The 16,524-nt window shown below is 46.3% G+C and overlaps 1 protein-coding gene across 4 annotated transcripts in view; it reads left to right on the top strand.

Moving 5' to 3' along the window:
- pkp4 (plakophilin 4) overlaps positions 1 to 16,524 on the top strand; it is an 86,679-nt gene that overhangs the window by 980 nt on the left and 69,175 nt on the right. The window lies entirely within an intron of this gene.

Here is a 16,524-nt window from a genome sequence, read left to right as displayed (position 1 = left end):
CGTTGGTTGCGAGGCGCGCGCTTGCGGACGTGTCTGTGCTCTCGCGACCCCGCCAGGCTGACGAGGAGCGCGCGCGAGCGCCTTGTCCGAGTGTTTCGCCCGGTGTCCCGATCGGGGCTCCTCGCGACGTTCGCCGCCACGGTGTGGCGGGACCTGACCGACCGATACCTCGAACCCCGGACCCTCACCCTGTCGCCTCAGGGCGCGTAGAGATCAACGGTTCCCCGCCTACCGTAGCGGTCACTCCTTATTCGCGCCTCACAGAAAGTCGAATTCGTGCGACACACACACACAGCATTTGATTCCAGCGTTTCGCGTGCGAAGTGATTTTAATTTTGTTCTAAATGAACTGAGGCAGCAATAAACCGCCACAGCTGGACATTAAAATTTAATTGGCAGGCAAATTGATATTTTCTTTTTTAGTCGAATCATAAATATAATAGTTTTCACTATTTATTTTAGTATAATTGCTCAGCTAGATACGAGAGACTAGCGCAGAATGCAATGTAGCGTGTCAGTACCACACTCCAGTCGTGCTATTTTTTCATACTGTTTGCTTATTTATTTTCTCGAGGCTCATTTACGAATATATTTGATTACACTAAGCTACATTTACCTATTTGACCCTTTTCTACTTACAGTGGTTTTCCCGTTTATACAGCTGGGTGGCATTACTGTATCGATTCAGGGTAACTAAGTCAGTGACCTACCTTGATCCCAGGGATACCACAGCAGGAGATGGGGTCTGAACCAGGGACCTTGGAGGGAAGAATGCGGCTCCAAACACTATGCCACCTGCTTCCTTTTCTCTGCAAGCCAGGGGCTGTTGAAAATAACCTAAATATTTTGTGGCTTTCAAATGTCAGTTTTCGTTATTTCACCAGATACCTACTGCTAAATACCGAGTACCGAAGTGCCTGCGTAATGTGAGTGGTGTATGCGATGGCACAACTCCACTGGGGGGGAGGCAGCGCTCAGGGCTGTGGCCTTGCGGTCTCAGGGTTCTGGGTCTGAATCACCCAGATCAGGGTAGATTTCCAGCTGTCTAATGAGTGCATCACTGTAACATTGCTCATCTAACACTGTAGGTGACCTTGGACAAAGACATTAGCTATATAAGGAGTAATAATAAAAGAAACTTCTAGATCGCCCACAGGGTGCTTTTAACTCGGTCTCTGAGCTCTGGCCTCTGTGCGAAATCCATCTGACGGGCTCGTTTTTTCTTCTACTACACACACCTCTGCTACTGGAGGCTGAGGTTGTGCGTGATGCTTCGCGTACTCCAGCCCTGATCCTCCACCAGCCTTTGCACGAAGGCGAGAATGAGCCGAGCGTTCGGCGTTCTCTCACACACACGCACACGCACACACCAGGAAGAACGGTAGATATTCATCATCTTTTGCTTTCTTAAAGCTTTCACGTTCAGAAGAGCTACCCACAGCTTCGCCGGTGATGTTTGTGTTCTCTTGAATTCTGATCTCTTCACGAACAGTTTGGCGTGATCTGGGAATGCCGTCCCATGTTGAGCTTGTCCAGGTGCAGCCCAAGGCCGGACCGAGCCGCATCTCTCAGGCAGAACCGCTTCTCCCTGCGGTGCAGATGTGCCGGGTGTGTGAACGACTCCTACCGGCTGTGGTCGCCTTGATCAGGTGTTGCTGAGCTGCATAAAACGTGCCTCTTGTTTTGTCTCACCGTCGCCGCCTCGTTATTCTGCAGCGGCGAGAAAGGCTTTATGTACCACTTGGCTTTGTACACCTCGTATCATATCTTTTATGGGTTTTTTTTTTTTTTTTTTTTTTTTTTTATGCAGAATGTGCATTTTAAAGTGTGTTTTGCTAAAGATTTTTTTAAAATGGGGACAAAAAATTGCAAAATTTCAAAGTGTCATAAACTACCAAGAAGTCTGCTATCTGTAAAGGTAACCAGAGTTTGTATGGGCTGTCATACAATCACTGAAACACTTAAATCTGTAGCGCTGAACCAGCCTTGTCAATATTTTGTTCAGAAATTTTAGATACCTCCTTTATATTCGCATAATGTGAGTGTAAAATTTGTCGTAGCATAATAAAAGATTGGGACACTGGTGAGCTGGTGAATAGAAGGATGAGTGTTATTCAGTCCTGCGGACAGTGTGTTCTGAAGCGTGCAGAGGCCCTGCGGTCTGGTCTTGGCCGGACCTGTCCCGTTGGACTGGGACTGCGCTACGCTGAGCTGTCCATGTGTCCGTGCTGTGTTAGCACCATGTGCCTAGAGCCCAAGCCACGGGATTTCATTCGAAGGAGCGCTGTCTACATCACAGGCCAGGTGGGAGATGAGCACACGTCCCATGTTCCTCCCGGAGCAGGACAGCAACAGACTGGTTCTCCCCCAGAATGCCGAAGCGGTGACACATCACTTACTGCAGTGTTGGGATCAGCCTGAGCACAAATCAAGAAGACAGTGCAATGCTTTCTTCGGGGAGGGGGGCTGTCAAGGCTTCTTGCTGATGCTGATTGTTCTGTTTTTGATTCTAAGTTCAACTACATAAACAGATGACACGTGGCTTTTGCTGAGTGTGGGCAGTAGGTCCTCAAACCTTCGTACAGTGGGAGGTGTTACATAGGCCTACCTTATTTCAGCACACAGTTTATATAATGGAATATAAATACAGGGGAAGCATCTATAAATGGGCTTTTTGATCTAGGACTCTGTGTCTGCTTTAATTTTATACCATGCTGTCTTTACTGTATCTTAATTCGTAGATGTGGATATACTGGGGGGGTGGCCTCAGAACAGATGTCAGAATGTGTGTTATGTCTGGTCTTGCATGTAGAAAATCAAAGCTCGTGCAAAGTGCTGAGCGTAATGCAGCTGGCTGTCTAAGATTACTAATGTCATATTCAATTGTGTAACCTGTTAGCTTCTGAAGTTTTCCCACAGTTCAAAGCTCTGCATGAAAGGGATTGCAGAATATACTATGTCCTGTGCTTTAGTTTGCGCAGTGTTCCTATTAGAGTGTTTCTCACCTACAGGCCACGTGTGCATGGTTACCTCGCCGAGTAGTGGTGGTGCCTCTCAGCTTCTGGGCTCTGGATGCGGGTTCGAATCTGGATCAGTCTGTGTGGAGTTGGCACGTTTCCCTCATTTTCCTGTGGGTTTCATCCAGGTGCTCTGGTTTCCTCCCACAGTGACCCTGAACTGCCTATAGTGTGTGAGTATGTGTGTTGCATTGCTCTATTGTGTGGATGAGTAGACACTTGTAGTTAACTTCTTGTAGTATATGTAGATTGTGAGATTAATCAGGTAAATATGGATTAGTAGTAATATGTTTAAGGTCTTCTTTTCGTGGGGTTGTCTGCTCTGGGGTTTTGCAGTAAGACTGGAGGACTCCACGACGGCCATTTAACTGTGTCAGATTTACCGTGTACGTGATCCAAGGTGGACCTCCAGTCAGGCCAGGTTCCCCCTCAGTGGACTTCTACAGGGTGTCCCTCTACCCTCGTCTCCCTCACTGAGCATATAGGTCGAGCATTTCTGTCCGTGCCGCCGCCCCCCCCGTAGCGGTCAGCTGGGCGGCAGGCGAAAGCACCTCGTGATACACATGAGCGACAGTGAACACGCATTGAAGGAGTCTGCTTAAATGAGACAAATTAGACCTTTCTCTCGAGGCTTTTCTGTTGGGTGAAGCGAAATTCCGTGGCACAATGGCTGCTTTGTATGAAACATCATTTCTGATCAGCTTTACGCTGCAAAGGCCTTGCGCTTCAGCAGCGCCACTGAGCACAAGGACGGCGAACGCAGAGCTCGCATTCGCTGCCTGTGCCGAACACTTCTACCCAGAGGGTTAATGGTTTAAGTCTCACGCCCTGCTCTTAGGCTCTGCAGCAAGATGCTTTATTCGAATTGTACCTTGTAGAAATGTACACCTACTGAGTAGATAATCGTTGAAATTAAAGTGTGCTTAAAGATGCTCAAGTTAATGTACAGTGTGGAACGAGCGCTTTCACCAAATGATGGAACAGGTGCTGTTTGCATGAGAAGGGCAAACTGTGCTTTACCCTGGTGTCCCAGTGTGTGTTCTGCTGCAATCTCTTGGCATCCTGCAGTTGGTGTGTGAGTGTGTTTGCTTAACCTAGCGCTCATGTTGCATTACGTTGAATGGTACTCGACCCTGAGAGATCATGTCCGTGTTTAGCATCTGAGCCCTGAAATCTGCTCTGATAAATTTTAGAACTTAAACAAGGATTTAAATGTGATGTTACATTCTAGTTCTCCTCGCATCTAATTTAAGTACGAAAAGCACAGGTAGGCAAAAATCGCATTGCAGAGACATGTACAGGTCAGTCCTACAAGTGTTTAAGGTTACTTTCATATCGATACTCGGTTTACTGCAAGTAAGCACAGCACAAGGCCGAAGGGCTCCAGTTTTCACTATGGGTGGTCAAGTCGGTCCAGGAGGGTGAGCAGACATTCCAGAATTCATTGGAATTATGATGCAGTTCAAATTCTCCTAATCAGTCAGTCAAGTGAACCACATGTTTGTAGAGGAAGCGTCTACTGTGGACCATAGCAATAGAATACATTTCTTTGTCAAATGTGTAAGAGTACTCGGGCTACGCTATATAATTTCATTAAAAGCTGAATTTGGGTGGTTTAGCGGGTAAATGTTTTAAATTTTTAAGCTGAAAAACAGCTGGTAGTGTAGTGGGTAGAGTTACTGCCTTTGGATCCAAAGGTTGAAGGTTTGATCCCTACTTCTGGCTGTAGTACCTTTGAGCAACGTACTTACCCTAAATTGCTCCAGCAAAATGACCCAGCTGTATAAATGGGTAAATAATTGTAAGCTGGTAGTGATTATAATCTTAACATTGTAAGTGACTTTGGAGAAAAGCATCAGCTAAATGAATAAATGTAAAAACATAGTATTTGTTGTGTGTTTTTCACATTGTTAACATACTTCTTCCTTGAAGTTTCCAGATGAGAACCAAACATAAGATGTAGAAAGTATGAAAGTCACACCACTGCAGTGGACTAAAAATATGCTGCCTTTCAATATCTCTGTGCTGCCTCTTTCACCTCTGTGCCAGGGCAACAGTGAGGTTATTGTTTTATGAGGAATTTGTGGAAGGTAAAATGCCAAACAGCGTTTCTGGGGAATGTGGGCCTTGTGGCGTATTTCGTAATCTCCACACGTTTGCTGTGTACCGCACGCCCAGAGTGCCCTGTTGGATAACCATCTCAACCAAAACAGGTATTTTACATTCCCATCCTTTGTATTTACTCTGTTTTCCTGCGAAAGGATGAAAATATGGCTTCCAAGCATTATGTAATATTTCACTGAATAAATGATTGCTGTTTTAGAAGGAGCCATTTTTTTAATTGCATATCTCGTTCGAACTAGATTTTAAGGATTTGTGCACTTTAAACTATCTCGGAGGCCTGAATACTGGCTGTATCAGTCAAACGCTCGAGGATTTGCAAATATAATAATCAGTAATCGTGATTAGTTAGGGCTGATAGAGCTGCTGCCTTCACATCTGTAGGTTGCACTTTCTAATCCTGCCAGTGCTGTACTACCCTTGAGCAAGGTACTAAATTACTCCAGTAAAATTACTTGGCTGTATAAATGAGTAAATAGTTGTAGGTAGCTTAACAGTGTAAGTCACTTTGGAGATAAACCTCAGGTGAATGAATGCAAATGGTTACAACCAGCAATGGGTGGCAGAACGTGGGTCTGCAAAATTTGTCATTATCCATTATAACCCTTATGGTTCATGGATTCTGGGCCATTCTCAGGGTGGTGAGGAACCAGTTTTTCCAGGGCCATAGCTTAATGTTCACCCATTTGCTCTTTCCATCTTTAATATATGTGAATGAACTGGATTCTGAAACTTCCATACTCCAAAGTTTATTCTGCTGTCATTCTTACAGAAGAAACGGCAGCTTTTACAGATGTTTTCTGCTGTGACCTTCTGATGTAATGCTTTTGTGGAAGTCTTATTTATTAATCCCCACATTTGGTAGTTTGAGAAGGCGGGAAGTAGTTCTTTCCATGAAGAAAACCACAAGCTGTATATTGTGGAAATTATACGGGGGAAGAGAAATCTATTTCCATTGTTCTGCTTAGCTGTGTGTTGGTGTAGAGGCCAGCAAGTGGTAGAAGTGTTCCTATTTTGGGCACAGGAGAAGCTATATAAATATATCCATGAATTGTTTAAAGAGCTTATCCATATGAGATTCACGGAGTGGCAGGTATATTTTTATTTATTAATTTGGACAGTGTAGGAAACAAAGACAAGCTTTTTACATCTCAGAAGACTTTTTTTTTTTTTTTCTTTTCTTTTTTTCAAAGGCGCCATGGTTCCAGCTGGCTGTGATTAAACAGGTCTTGTCACAAGGAGTGTATGGAAAAGATGTCTCTTGCAGAACGGCCTGTAGAGGTTAATCTGGATGGATGCGTGTGGATAAACGCTATCTGACTGGATGCAGAGATAAATGTTGGAAAGGGCTGCGCAGTCCGTGACTGCTGAGGCCACAGAACGTGTCAGCAATTTGGAAGATTAGCCAGACAATGAGCGCCTGTCTGGGTGAAGAGCACGTCTCCCTTCCGTCAAACCGGGCCTGAGCTGGATGCCGCGACGAAACCCTGAGCCCTGCTGGCACGCCCCGGATCAGGTGCCATCCTACCCTGAGAGCGCCATGCGTGTTGGAGCACACACTGTTTTGAGTCTTTCTACGGCGATTGGTTCATCCTCCACGGAACCCGGGGCCACAACTTTTATTTAATTTCTTCATTTAAGTCACACTTTTCTCTCAAAAGTCTTAGTGTTAAGCTACTTACACTGATTTACCCATGTATGTAGCTGGGTAATTGTTACTGGTTCAATTCAGGGTAAGTACCTTGATCGAGGGCACCACAGTGGCATGTGGCGTTTGAACCCAGGCTACGCTACCTGCCTCCACTGTTTTGTAAGGAAGCGTACCAAAAATCCCGGTGCTGATGCACCTCAAGAGATGTCCAACCGTCGGCACAGAACACAGCTCAACACACCACTGTGGTTGGACAGCTGACACCGTCCACATCTAACTGAGGCTTGTTCTTCAGCTACATTTACATTTATTCATTTAGCTGATGCTTTTCTCCAAAGTGACTTACACTGTGAAGCTACTTACAATTATTTACACCATTTATACAGCTGGGTAATTTATCTGGAGCAATTTCGGGTAAGTACAGTGCAAACCTGCAAACTTTGGGTCCAAAGGCAGTAGCTCGAACCACTATGCTAGCCCTGTTCCTACTATTTGACTAGTACCTCTCCTTTGTGGAGCATGGTAAGGTTTGTTGAGCTGCCTTTCTTGGTATTTTGCCACAGAACATGTTGCACTCTGCAGTGCATTGATTCCCCCGCACCCCCCTCTCTCTCTCTCTTCTCTGTTGAATAAAGTCTGCCTTAAGTGGTTTGGATTTTTCCCTTTCGGTTGTGTTGTAGTTGTCTCGGATAATTTTTGTTCCTCTTCACACCTTTCGGAAGTTATTTGAAAAGCTTGTCATGTAGTGCTACGCGGGAAATGTGCCGAATTTCATGCCTGAGTGTAAGTCCAAGGCAGTGACATAGAGGGCCACCCCGCTCCCCCATATGGCCCTCCCTGTAACACCTCCCAGGTGTTGCCAACCGTAAAGACTAATTACAGCAATTACCTCTGATGCAAATCTGTTAACCGGAAATCTGATCATGTATTTTCTAATTCACTCAGACAGAGAACAGATGGATCACAGGTTCTCTCCAGCACTGGTGTAGTGATGCTAAGGGCCACATACCTCAACGTATCCTTCATAGCAGTTGCTGTAGTAAAACTTTGCTGGGCTGAAGTTTCTATTGGATAATGATGAAGGAAAATGGGTTTTTGTGGGATTTTCTGGATACAACAGGAATTTTCTTTTTTAATGAAGAGAAATAGGACTTATGTACCAGGTGACTGTGCAGAGAGACTGTCCCCTGTAGGACGCCTCTCCCCGTCTACTTCTCCTTTTCCAACAGAAAGCACAGTGGCATCTCTGAGTCTGAGCATTATTCAACAAATTTAACTGGCTGCTCGTGTTACAAACAGTTGAAGGAATTTAAGAATGTGTGTGTGTGGTTTTTTTTTTTTTTTTTTTTTTATATATCTGTTTTGTTTAATCTTTTTTATATTCTCACATTTCCCTGTGTAAGTGATCGGATGCAACCTGTGTTTCCGCCTCCAGCCAATAGGTGTCAGTAAAATGCACCTGCTGAATGTTGCTGTTAGTCCTTAATAACAAGATGACAAATGTTGCACAGGTTTACGTCATGAACAAATCCTGCTTCAGCATTAAATTAGTTTGTGGAGACAATGTATTTTTAAAATTACCTGGAGTCGGCTGGTGTCCCATCCTAATAGCATGATGCCCCAAGGATGGACCCTGGACCACCGCGACCCTCAGTTGGACAAAGGGTTAAACTTTTGTTGATTCCGAGTTGGTGGTAAAATCAACTTCGAAGTTAGAGCAAAAATGAGTTACAGCTAGACTTCCAGTCACAATTGTGTTTATAAGTTGAGGAGCCAGCGTAACCCGTAATTCCATTTCTCTGGGCACTACACAAAGAACATTTACCACGTTCAAATTCGGCCGAGCGGCTTTGCCCAGGAGGCGAACACAAAGGCACGGAAACAATGTGTTGGAGGGGTGAGGCTCCCTCTGTGCTGTAGCAGCGCTTTCGTATTGTTGCCGTGATAAGTTTGCTTGTGTTTCTGGTCCACTTCATTGCATCACGCTACAGTGCAGGAAACTTAACCTTTTAAAGTGGATGCCGATAAACTTGAAACCATGTTGGGGTTTTTTTTTTTTTTTTTTTTTTTTAAAGCCGTGTTGTTAGTATACAACTTCTCTAAAGCTGATATAGCGAAATGTAGCTTTTTAAAGAAATCCCACTCATGCATGATGTGTGCTCCTTGAACACAGTGGGGTTTCTGTTGACATTTGCTTTTGGGATTGATGGGGGACTCTGCTTCTTTCCATAACCAGGTCCTATAGAGAAAGCGGATTCAGAGATGTTTTATTGGACTGTGTGTGTGTGAGAGAGGGAGAGCAAAATGGAATTTCTCTGTAGTTGTGCGCAGAGAAGAATGCTTTAAAATGGGAAAGCAACGTTCAAGCTGATATTGCGGAGAGAATGGAGGCTGGAGGCAATCTCGGGCCCTGTTGTACCGGCAACGCGAATACCACAAACACGTCCGCACTTTGCAGAGCGACGTGACTCGCAGGCAGAATAGCTGCTGATGCTTCCGATTGTCCCTCACATTCCACCCAGGCAGCAGGAATTAGGAGATGTCCTTAAATCGCATACCAAAGTAGCGCGTTACCCATTTGCACTGTGTGATCTGCTGGACGGGTAAGACCAGCAGCTTCGTTGGCTCTCAACTCCCTTCTCGTCGCCTTTCAGAAAGGAAGAGTATTTATCATGTATTTTTTTAACCACAAATATAAATCAGTTTCTATACCTAGGAAACTTTCTTTTGCGTGGAAAATCACATCCTGGATTTGCAGTTACGTTGTGTGCACGTGTCATGCGCTGCTGCAGCCTTGCAGTTTCCCTCTTTGGCATTACAGTTTTCGTTTATTTATCGCATTCATAATCGACGTTGCTCGTTGCTTCGCGTGCATTTCCACAACAATGCAAAAACCTTTAAATCTACTGTAACATAATTCTCATTCAGAAGAAACAAAACAGCATTATTTCTGAAGTAGCCTACTTTTTTTTTTTTTTTTTTTTTTTTTTTTTTTTGAAAACTATTTTATTTCTTATACCTTATTATACAGCTGGGTACATTTGAGCAATTCAGCTTAAATATAAAGTTCTAGTGTTCATGCACCATAACTTTGAGATCATACCTGCTAAACAATGGATAAACCTTCACGCAGCCACTCCTGTAGTGTAACATAAATGTTTATATATTAAAAAATATCTGTATTATTAGGAAGGCGATTAGGAATCGTTGATATTCGGATAAAGTTTGATGCAGCTACTCGCGTGATGAACATTGGTTCATATATTTGGTGGAAAGAAACAAACTGCACTTAAGAATCACGCATCTGCATCCAAGTGTCTCTTTCTGCTAAGGTTATGCACACGTTGTATTTTCTACGAGATGCACGTTGCTTGGGAGAAAAGCGCCTGCGAAATGAATAAATGTAAATATCACAGTAAAGGGTACAACCTGCAGATCTCGTGTTCACGATGACAGGCTATCCATCATCCAGCGTTTGCTCGTATTTCGACGGTGTCGATGCAGAGGTGGACCTCCTCCTTTGCGGTAGGGCTGCCTTTACGCTGCCCCCGAAAAGGCGATGCGACTGATTTTACCTGGATCTAGGGGGAGAAGCAATTATCTTGCCGTGTCATTGTTCGCGCGTCGCGCTTTCGCTCATCGTTGCTCGTAAATGCGCAAGTTCCGAGATGAGAGCCCCAATAGGAGCCCTGGAAAGGCAGCGTAAATAAAGTGAATTAACGTGTAGGCAGGGGTTAGCCTGATCTGTGGCCGCCTTGAAAATGCGAGGCCTTTCGGCACGCTGCTTTTTACGCCGGATTCTTTAAATAACGCTGGAGTGTTTTGGCTCCGGGTTAAGGTCAGCTTTCGGGGCTCTCCACGCTGTGGCGGCACCGCGAGGGACGGCCTTTGCGGATGCGATGCGACAGCGTGTTTGCGTGTGCGGGGAGGACGGATCAAAAGTCGTGCGCGAAGGTATTCCGAGTTAGAATTGAAGGGTTTTTGCTCGGATGCCTCCTGCAGTTGTGTGCAGCTCTGTCACGTTGCGTCGCGCCGCCTGAACTCATATCGGTCTTTTGGATCTTGTTGCATTCTCAAGTTTTTGTGTTTACATTTATTCACTTAGCAGACGCTTTTCTCCAAAGCAACTTCCAATGAACTCTATGTAGTGTTATCAGACCCCCACACATTATTCATCAAGGAGACTTACGCTGTTAGATGTACTACTAACACTGGGTCACTCATCCATACATGAGTGGAACACACTCTCTGTCACTCACACACTATGGGGGAACCTGAACAGCATATTTTTGGACTGTGGGAGGAAACCAGAGCACCCAGAGGAAACGCACACAGAGAGAACATTCAAACTCCACACAGACTGAGTGGGGATCAAACCCACATCCTCTCGCACCACCCAGGCGCTATGAGACAACGGCACTACTCACTGTGCCACCTTGTTTTTTTTTGTTACACTCATGAATATCAGACTTGAGTTGTAAACACGGTGGAAAGGAGTTGAATCAAGCTGGTCCCACACTCCTGCTCTGCTAAAGTGCATTTATAGACTCAGCGAGTCAACACACATCACTCGCTGGTTGAGTTACACCGCTACTGAAAGTGCAATTTAAAAAAAAAAAAAAAAGTTTGTAGCTTTGAAAATTCGTAATGCGGCCGTTCGCGCTTCTTAGTTTCACGTGTGTGTTTTGTGTGCACGGGCCTGATGGAAAAGTATGAAAATGGGTCAGGGTTTTTGAGGCTAAACAACAGGCAACAACATTTCTCGTTTACCGTACTTCGCAGCTTTGTATCTCGGGAAGGGAAACGACCCCCTGTCGTACCGTTCGTTTCGGTCGTGGATTTTTCGACTCGTTCGCATCCGATGCGGCTCGAGAGTCGTCTGCCGCAAACGTTTTAAAAAGAGACGGCGAGAGGGGAGTTGGCTCTCGCCACTAAGCAGGCGGATGGGAATGTGACGTCCTCAGTAAGGCTGCGGGCCGGGACACGTGAGGGAAGGAGCACGTTAATTCAGAAAGGGCAACTTTGAGCTGTAAAGCTATACTTAGTAGCGCTGCAATAATGAAGACTGCTGAAATGTCCCGCCCCGCCCCGCCCCCCCCCCCATGCATAATGGCATCTTTCATGCGTATGGGTCTTATTAAAAGCCTTTTTTGTGTCGTATAATTATCACTAACGACAATATTTTGGCTGACGGGATGCCCATTTCTCGCTGAACTTTACACATCTACTCTAAACCAGCGAGGCATTTAATAACCAGCGCTAATAGACTCGGCCATTAAGAGAGCCGCTCTTCCTCTCCTCCGGCCCGTTTGTATCCGTGATTTGCGTCTTTCTTCAGCCCGAGGAAACGTGGGGGTTTGGATTGTGGAACGTGCTTTTACCGCTCCCCCCCCCAGCACCCTATCCCCATGCTCTCTGCTCTCACTCCGGTGACTACATGTGATCCACACCCCCCACCGCTGCATCCTTTGATTTATTGGATGGAGGAGTAGGATTGGCTGCTGCCTATTGCTATGCCATATTTTTTGAAAGACTGATTTTTATCTAATGAGATTATTTCCAACGGTTCTGTTACCCGAACCGGCTTCATTCGGATGCCAGCGTACCGGTGGGGAAAGTGGCCTCCTTTGTACCCACGTTGCACAGCTGGACCAAGTGCAGCAGAAATGATTATATGGCTGTTGACTGAGGGGGACAACGAGAGGCGGCCTCCAGGAGTCGGCAGAAGGCGGGAGCTGTAAGAGGCCAAGGTGTCGTCGCGCCCACGCGGCACGTCGGCTTCTCGACTTTTTCCTGACGAATTTCCGGAGGCTGCAGCCGAGGGTCCCGTTAACGGGGGGGGGGGACCGTAAGCGCCGTCAGGACTTGGCAGTTGTGCCCGCGAACGCCCCAGGCGGCCCGATCTACGAACGACGGGGGCGATCGCGAACCTCTCGCTCTCCGCCGGTCAGGAGGAAATCGCTTGGCTGGTTTTTGGTGCCGCCGTCCTCCCTCCTTCCCCGTGGAATCGAGCGTAACTTGCGGAGACGCGCCGTGCCGAGCCACGCTACCGCTGTCCTTGTGGGTGAGATTGATCGCTTGATGGGAGACGGCTTGTCTCCAGGTATAATCGGAGGGAAATGGGTGAGTCACCCGCGACGGGGAGTGAACATCAATCTACCCTGGCAGCTGCGTTTTGTGACACAGCCAATATTAAACTAACTGTCAGCCCAAGTCACTTTAATTATCAATCCTAGTCACTTTTCCAGTTGTTTTTCTTCTTTCTCTTTTGTCATATTGTACATTTTAACTGTGGAAACGTAATTGCGTTGCTCCTGGAAACGAGATGTCTTGAAGTTTATGGCAGGAACTGTGAGATGAACGGAGATGAAATATTGCTTCAAGAGGATTTGTGTCCCTTCCCATTAAGTCCAGACTGACGCAGACCTGAAGTTTGCTGTTGCACCTGTCAGCTTCTCCTCCTGCCAAAGATTTAAAATCTGTGGAATTTAATTTCTCTTGTATACCTCCTGAGTTTTAAACACAAATAATGTAAAATTTGTATTTTCTGCCGTTACAGCATTTATGCATCTGTCTCGACTCTGCTTGGATTTTGGTTTGTTCAACAGTGCCGTTCCTCCTCTTCCGGTCCCCCGAGAGCAATATGACCCCCGGGATTTGCGCGCGTTCAATTCCTCCCTTCGTTACCCTCAACGTCATTTCTCCCGTCGTCTGTGCGCTGCAGTACGAGAGGGCGCTTAGGCGCTTGCTCGTTTTTCTTTCTCGTGGCTGCGGCCGTGTTCAGGTGCTGTCGTCCAAATGCAAGGGCTGCATCCACAGCGCTCGGTTAACAACAGAGGGGAAACTGGGCTATGCGACGGGGGATAAATTCTTATTTATATGTATGCAGCCGCGGAGGAGCACGAAAGACAGAGTGTGGGAGGCGGCGCATATCCTTGCAGGGGGCACTCTTGCATCGCCGCTCAACTTGCCGCTTCCAGGGATGCAGCGAAGACCTGATCTGTGCAGAGGCTCCTCGGCAGGTGCTGCTCTTCAGGGGTTCTTTCGTGAACAGTCACCTCTGAAATCCTCCGCGGTCGGTGGCAAGAAGACGACCCCTTACTTGTCCTCTAAAATGCTTTAGGTTTTATTAATGAATTTTCAGGTCATCAGTTTTGATACTGTGCTTCTTCTTTTCTGCAGCTGCCTGCTGGTAAAGTTAAAGAGGTAAAACGGTGGGTTGAGGGGCTACTTTGAATAAAGAAATGGGGTTTTTGTGTACCTTTTCTTTTAACTGTCACTGTAAATCTGTAATTCTTCCTTATTCAGTGGAAGAGGAGATACTGTATGTCTCCTCCACACATTCCTCACGTTCAAGAGTTTACTCACCTTGGCCAAATGTTCGTTCCACCCAGTTCATCGGAAAGACTATTTGGAAATTTTCCACACATCCACGGTGGTCTCTTGCATGGCCCTTTTGGTCCTTGAACAGGTTTTTGTCGTCACTTTAGGGTTGCGCGTATGTGTATCGCAACAGTGCGGGACTTGCCAAGATGCCGTAAGGGCGAATTCGGCGTGATAAGGAGCTGCTCGAGCAGAAACCGCCTGGGACGAGCCCCAGTTCTGCCCGGGAAAAATTCCTGAGCCTGAGGGTGCGCATGACTGAAAGTAAAACATCATCAGCTGTCGAGCCTCACCGAAAGTCAAACATTTTGTGTGCCTAATAATAGCCATTTGAGTTCCGCCACGACAATTGACACGGTACACAAAGTGACATGCGTTAACTTCCCATTTGCCCTCTCTTTAGAGGCAATTCATAGTGACTTAAAGCTTTAAATAATACATATCAAATCTCCGCATAATTTCTCGACATTATCAAGGGCAGTTTTTAATTAGAAATGATGGTGGGACATGAGGGCCGCAGTGAGATGTTTGTCTTTCGCATATTTGTTTTGTTTTTAGTCCTGTTTGGATTCAGATTACACATGTAAAAAAATAAAAAACAGCTTGCGGCAATTCCTTTTTATTTCGGACCGCTGTGTGCGACCGTGCGCCTCTGTGTGGGGAGCCCGGCTCTTTCCGGAGGCCACCGACGAGGCGGCGCGATAGTGGAATTTAACACGAGTTTCGAGTATTTGATCTGCCCCTTATTGGTAATGATGTGGAATTCCAGTATGTTTCACTTTGATGTGTCAGCACAAATGAGCAACGAAATACCATCGGTACATTTCTAGCGTAGTCGGTGAAAGTCTCCGTAGAGTGCAAGTTTATTCGTAAATCAAACGTAAACGGTAAAGAGGCCTATAACCATTGTGGTTGGGGGGGGAGGTGTAGTTCTGGATGCTTTTAGCGTTGCCGTGGGGATATTTCCGTCGCCTTTGTGCGCTTTAAAAGATTCCACTTTGCCCATCTTGGAGAGCAACCGTGATTTTGTGTCCACATAAGCTACCGATTGTTTTATTGAAGTTATTATTTGGGCAGCAGGTTCTTTCACGCCGTGTTTCAGGCGTCGAACAGGCACAGTTCGAAACGTCTCCCCCTAAAATCTTCAGCACTCTGCTCCTTGCAGCAGTGTGAACTTCACCCCGGTAACTACAGTGTGTATCGGTGCTGCGTTTCACTTTTCCCAGCAGCGATCGGCTCGGAGCCTCACGGTCCTGGAGTTATTTATTTTATTTATCCATGAAATGACACTGTTATAGGGGGCGCGGTGGGTTGGACCGGGTCCTGCTCTCCGGTGGGTCTGGGGTTCGAGTCCCGCTTGGGGTGCCTTGCGACGGACTGGCGTCCCGTTCTGGGTATATCCCCTTACGCCCTGTGTTGCCGGGTTGGGCTCCGGTTCCCCGCAACCCCGTATGGGACAAGCGGTTCAGAAAATGCGTGTGTGTGAGAGACACTGTTATAAGCTTTTACAATATTCTCATTTTTTTTCAATTGGCTGCTTTTCTGCTAAGCAGCTTACAGTGTGAGGTTTGTACACTATTATGTACACAGTTTTGCTCATTTTTACAGCTAGGTAATTTTTATCAACTTAGCATAAGCACCACTGTCAAGGGTAATGCAGCGGGAGTGGGCATTCGAAGGGCAGACCTTCGGATGTAAGACGAGTGTGGCTGTACCCACTGCGTTGCTTTCGGTCTTGACACCGACGGTGTGGAGGGGATGGAGATTTAGTCAGATGGTGTTTAAAATCGCACCCTCGTGACTTGACCTCGTGGCAAAACGGATAACCTTGACTTTCGCCGACCTGAGAGCCGCTCGCAGAAAATTCACACCTGTAACTTTCAACTTTTTTTCTGAAGGTTTTGGTTCACTTTCCATTTTTGGGAAGAAGCCTTGGGGAAAGCAATGCAGACATTACGATTAATCCAAATCCTGCCACGCGGTTAATGGAAGGCGTAGGTGTTTGTTTGAGCTCGGCTTCCGAACTCTCTTTACGGCTCGAAATCGCGCTCGGCGCCAACGCCGCTTTGGCGCGTTGCACAGGGGGAAAAGTACAGGTAAATAAAAGCGAACACGTTTAAAGATGATCTGCTGTGACTGAAACGTTGCCTGTGCGGGCCTCGTTCAAAACGGATCCGCAAACAATTTGCGGATCGCGAAAGCTTCGTAGTTCTTGGATTTTTCTGAAGTGAAGTGGAGTGGAGGTGCTGGAACGGGCTTCGTTAGACTGGTTCCGCAAATCCTCTGATCCACGCAAAGGCCGCCCTAATCTGCGGCCCCTTCTCCGAGATGTCACGGACGGCTGCTGATGAA

Source organism: Scleropages formosus, chromosome 12, assembly GCF_900964775.1.
Source record: "Scleropages formosus chromosome 12, fSclFor1.1, whole genome shotgun sequence".
NCBI lineage: Eukaryota > Metazoa > Chordata > Actinopteri > Osteoglossiformes > Osteoglossidae > Scleropages > Scleropages formosus.
The sequence above is the reverse complement of the archived record's forward strand: the minus strand, read 5'-3'. Positions and strand labels throughout refer to the sequence as shown.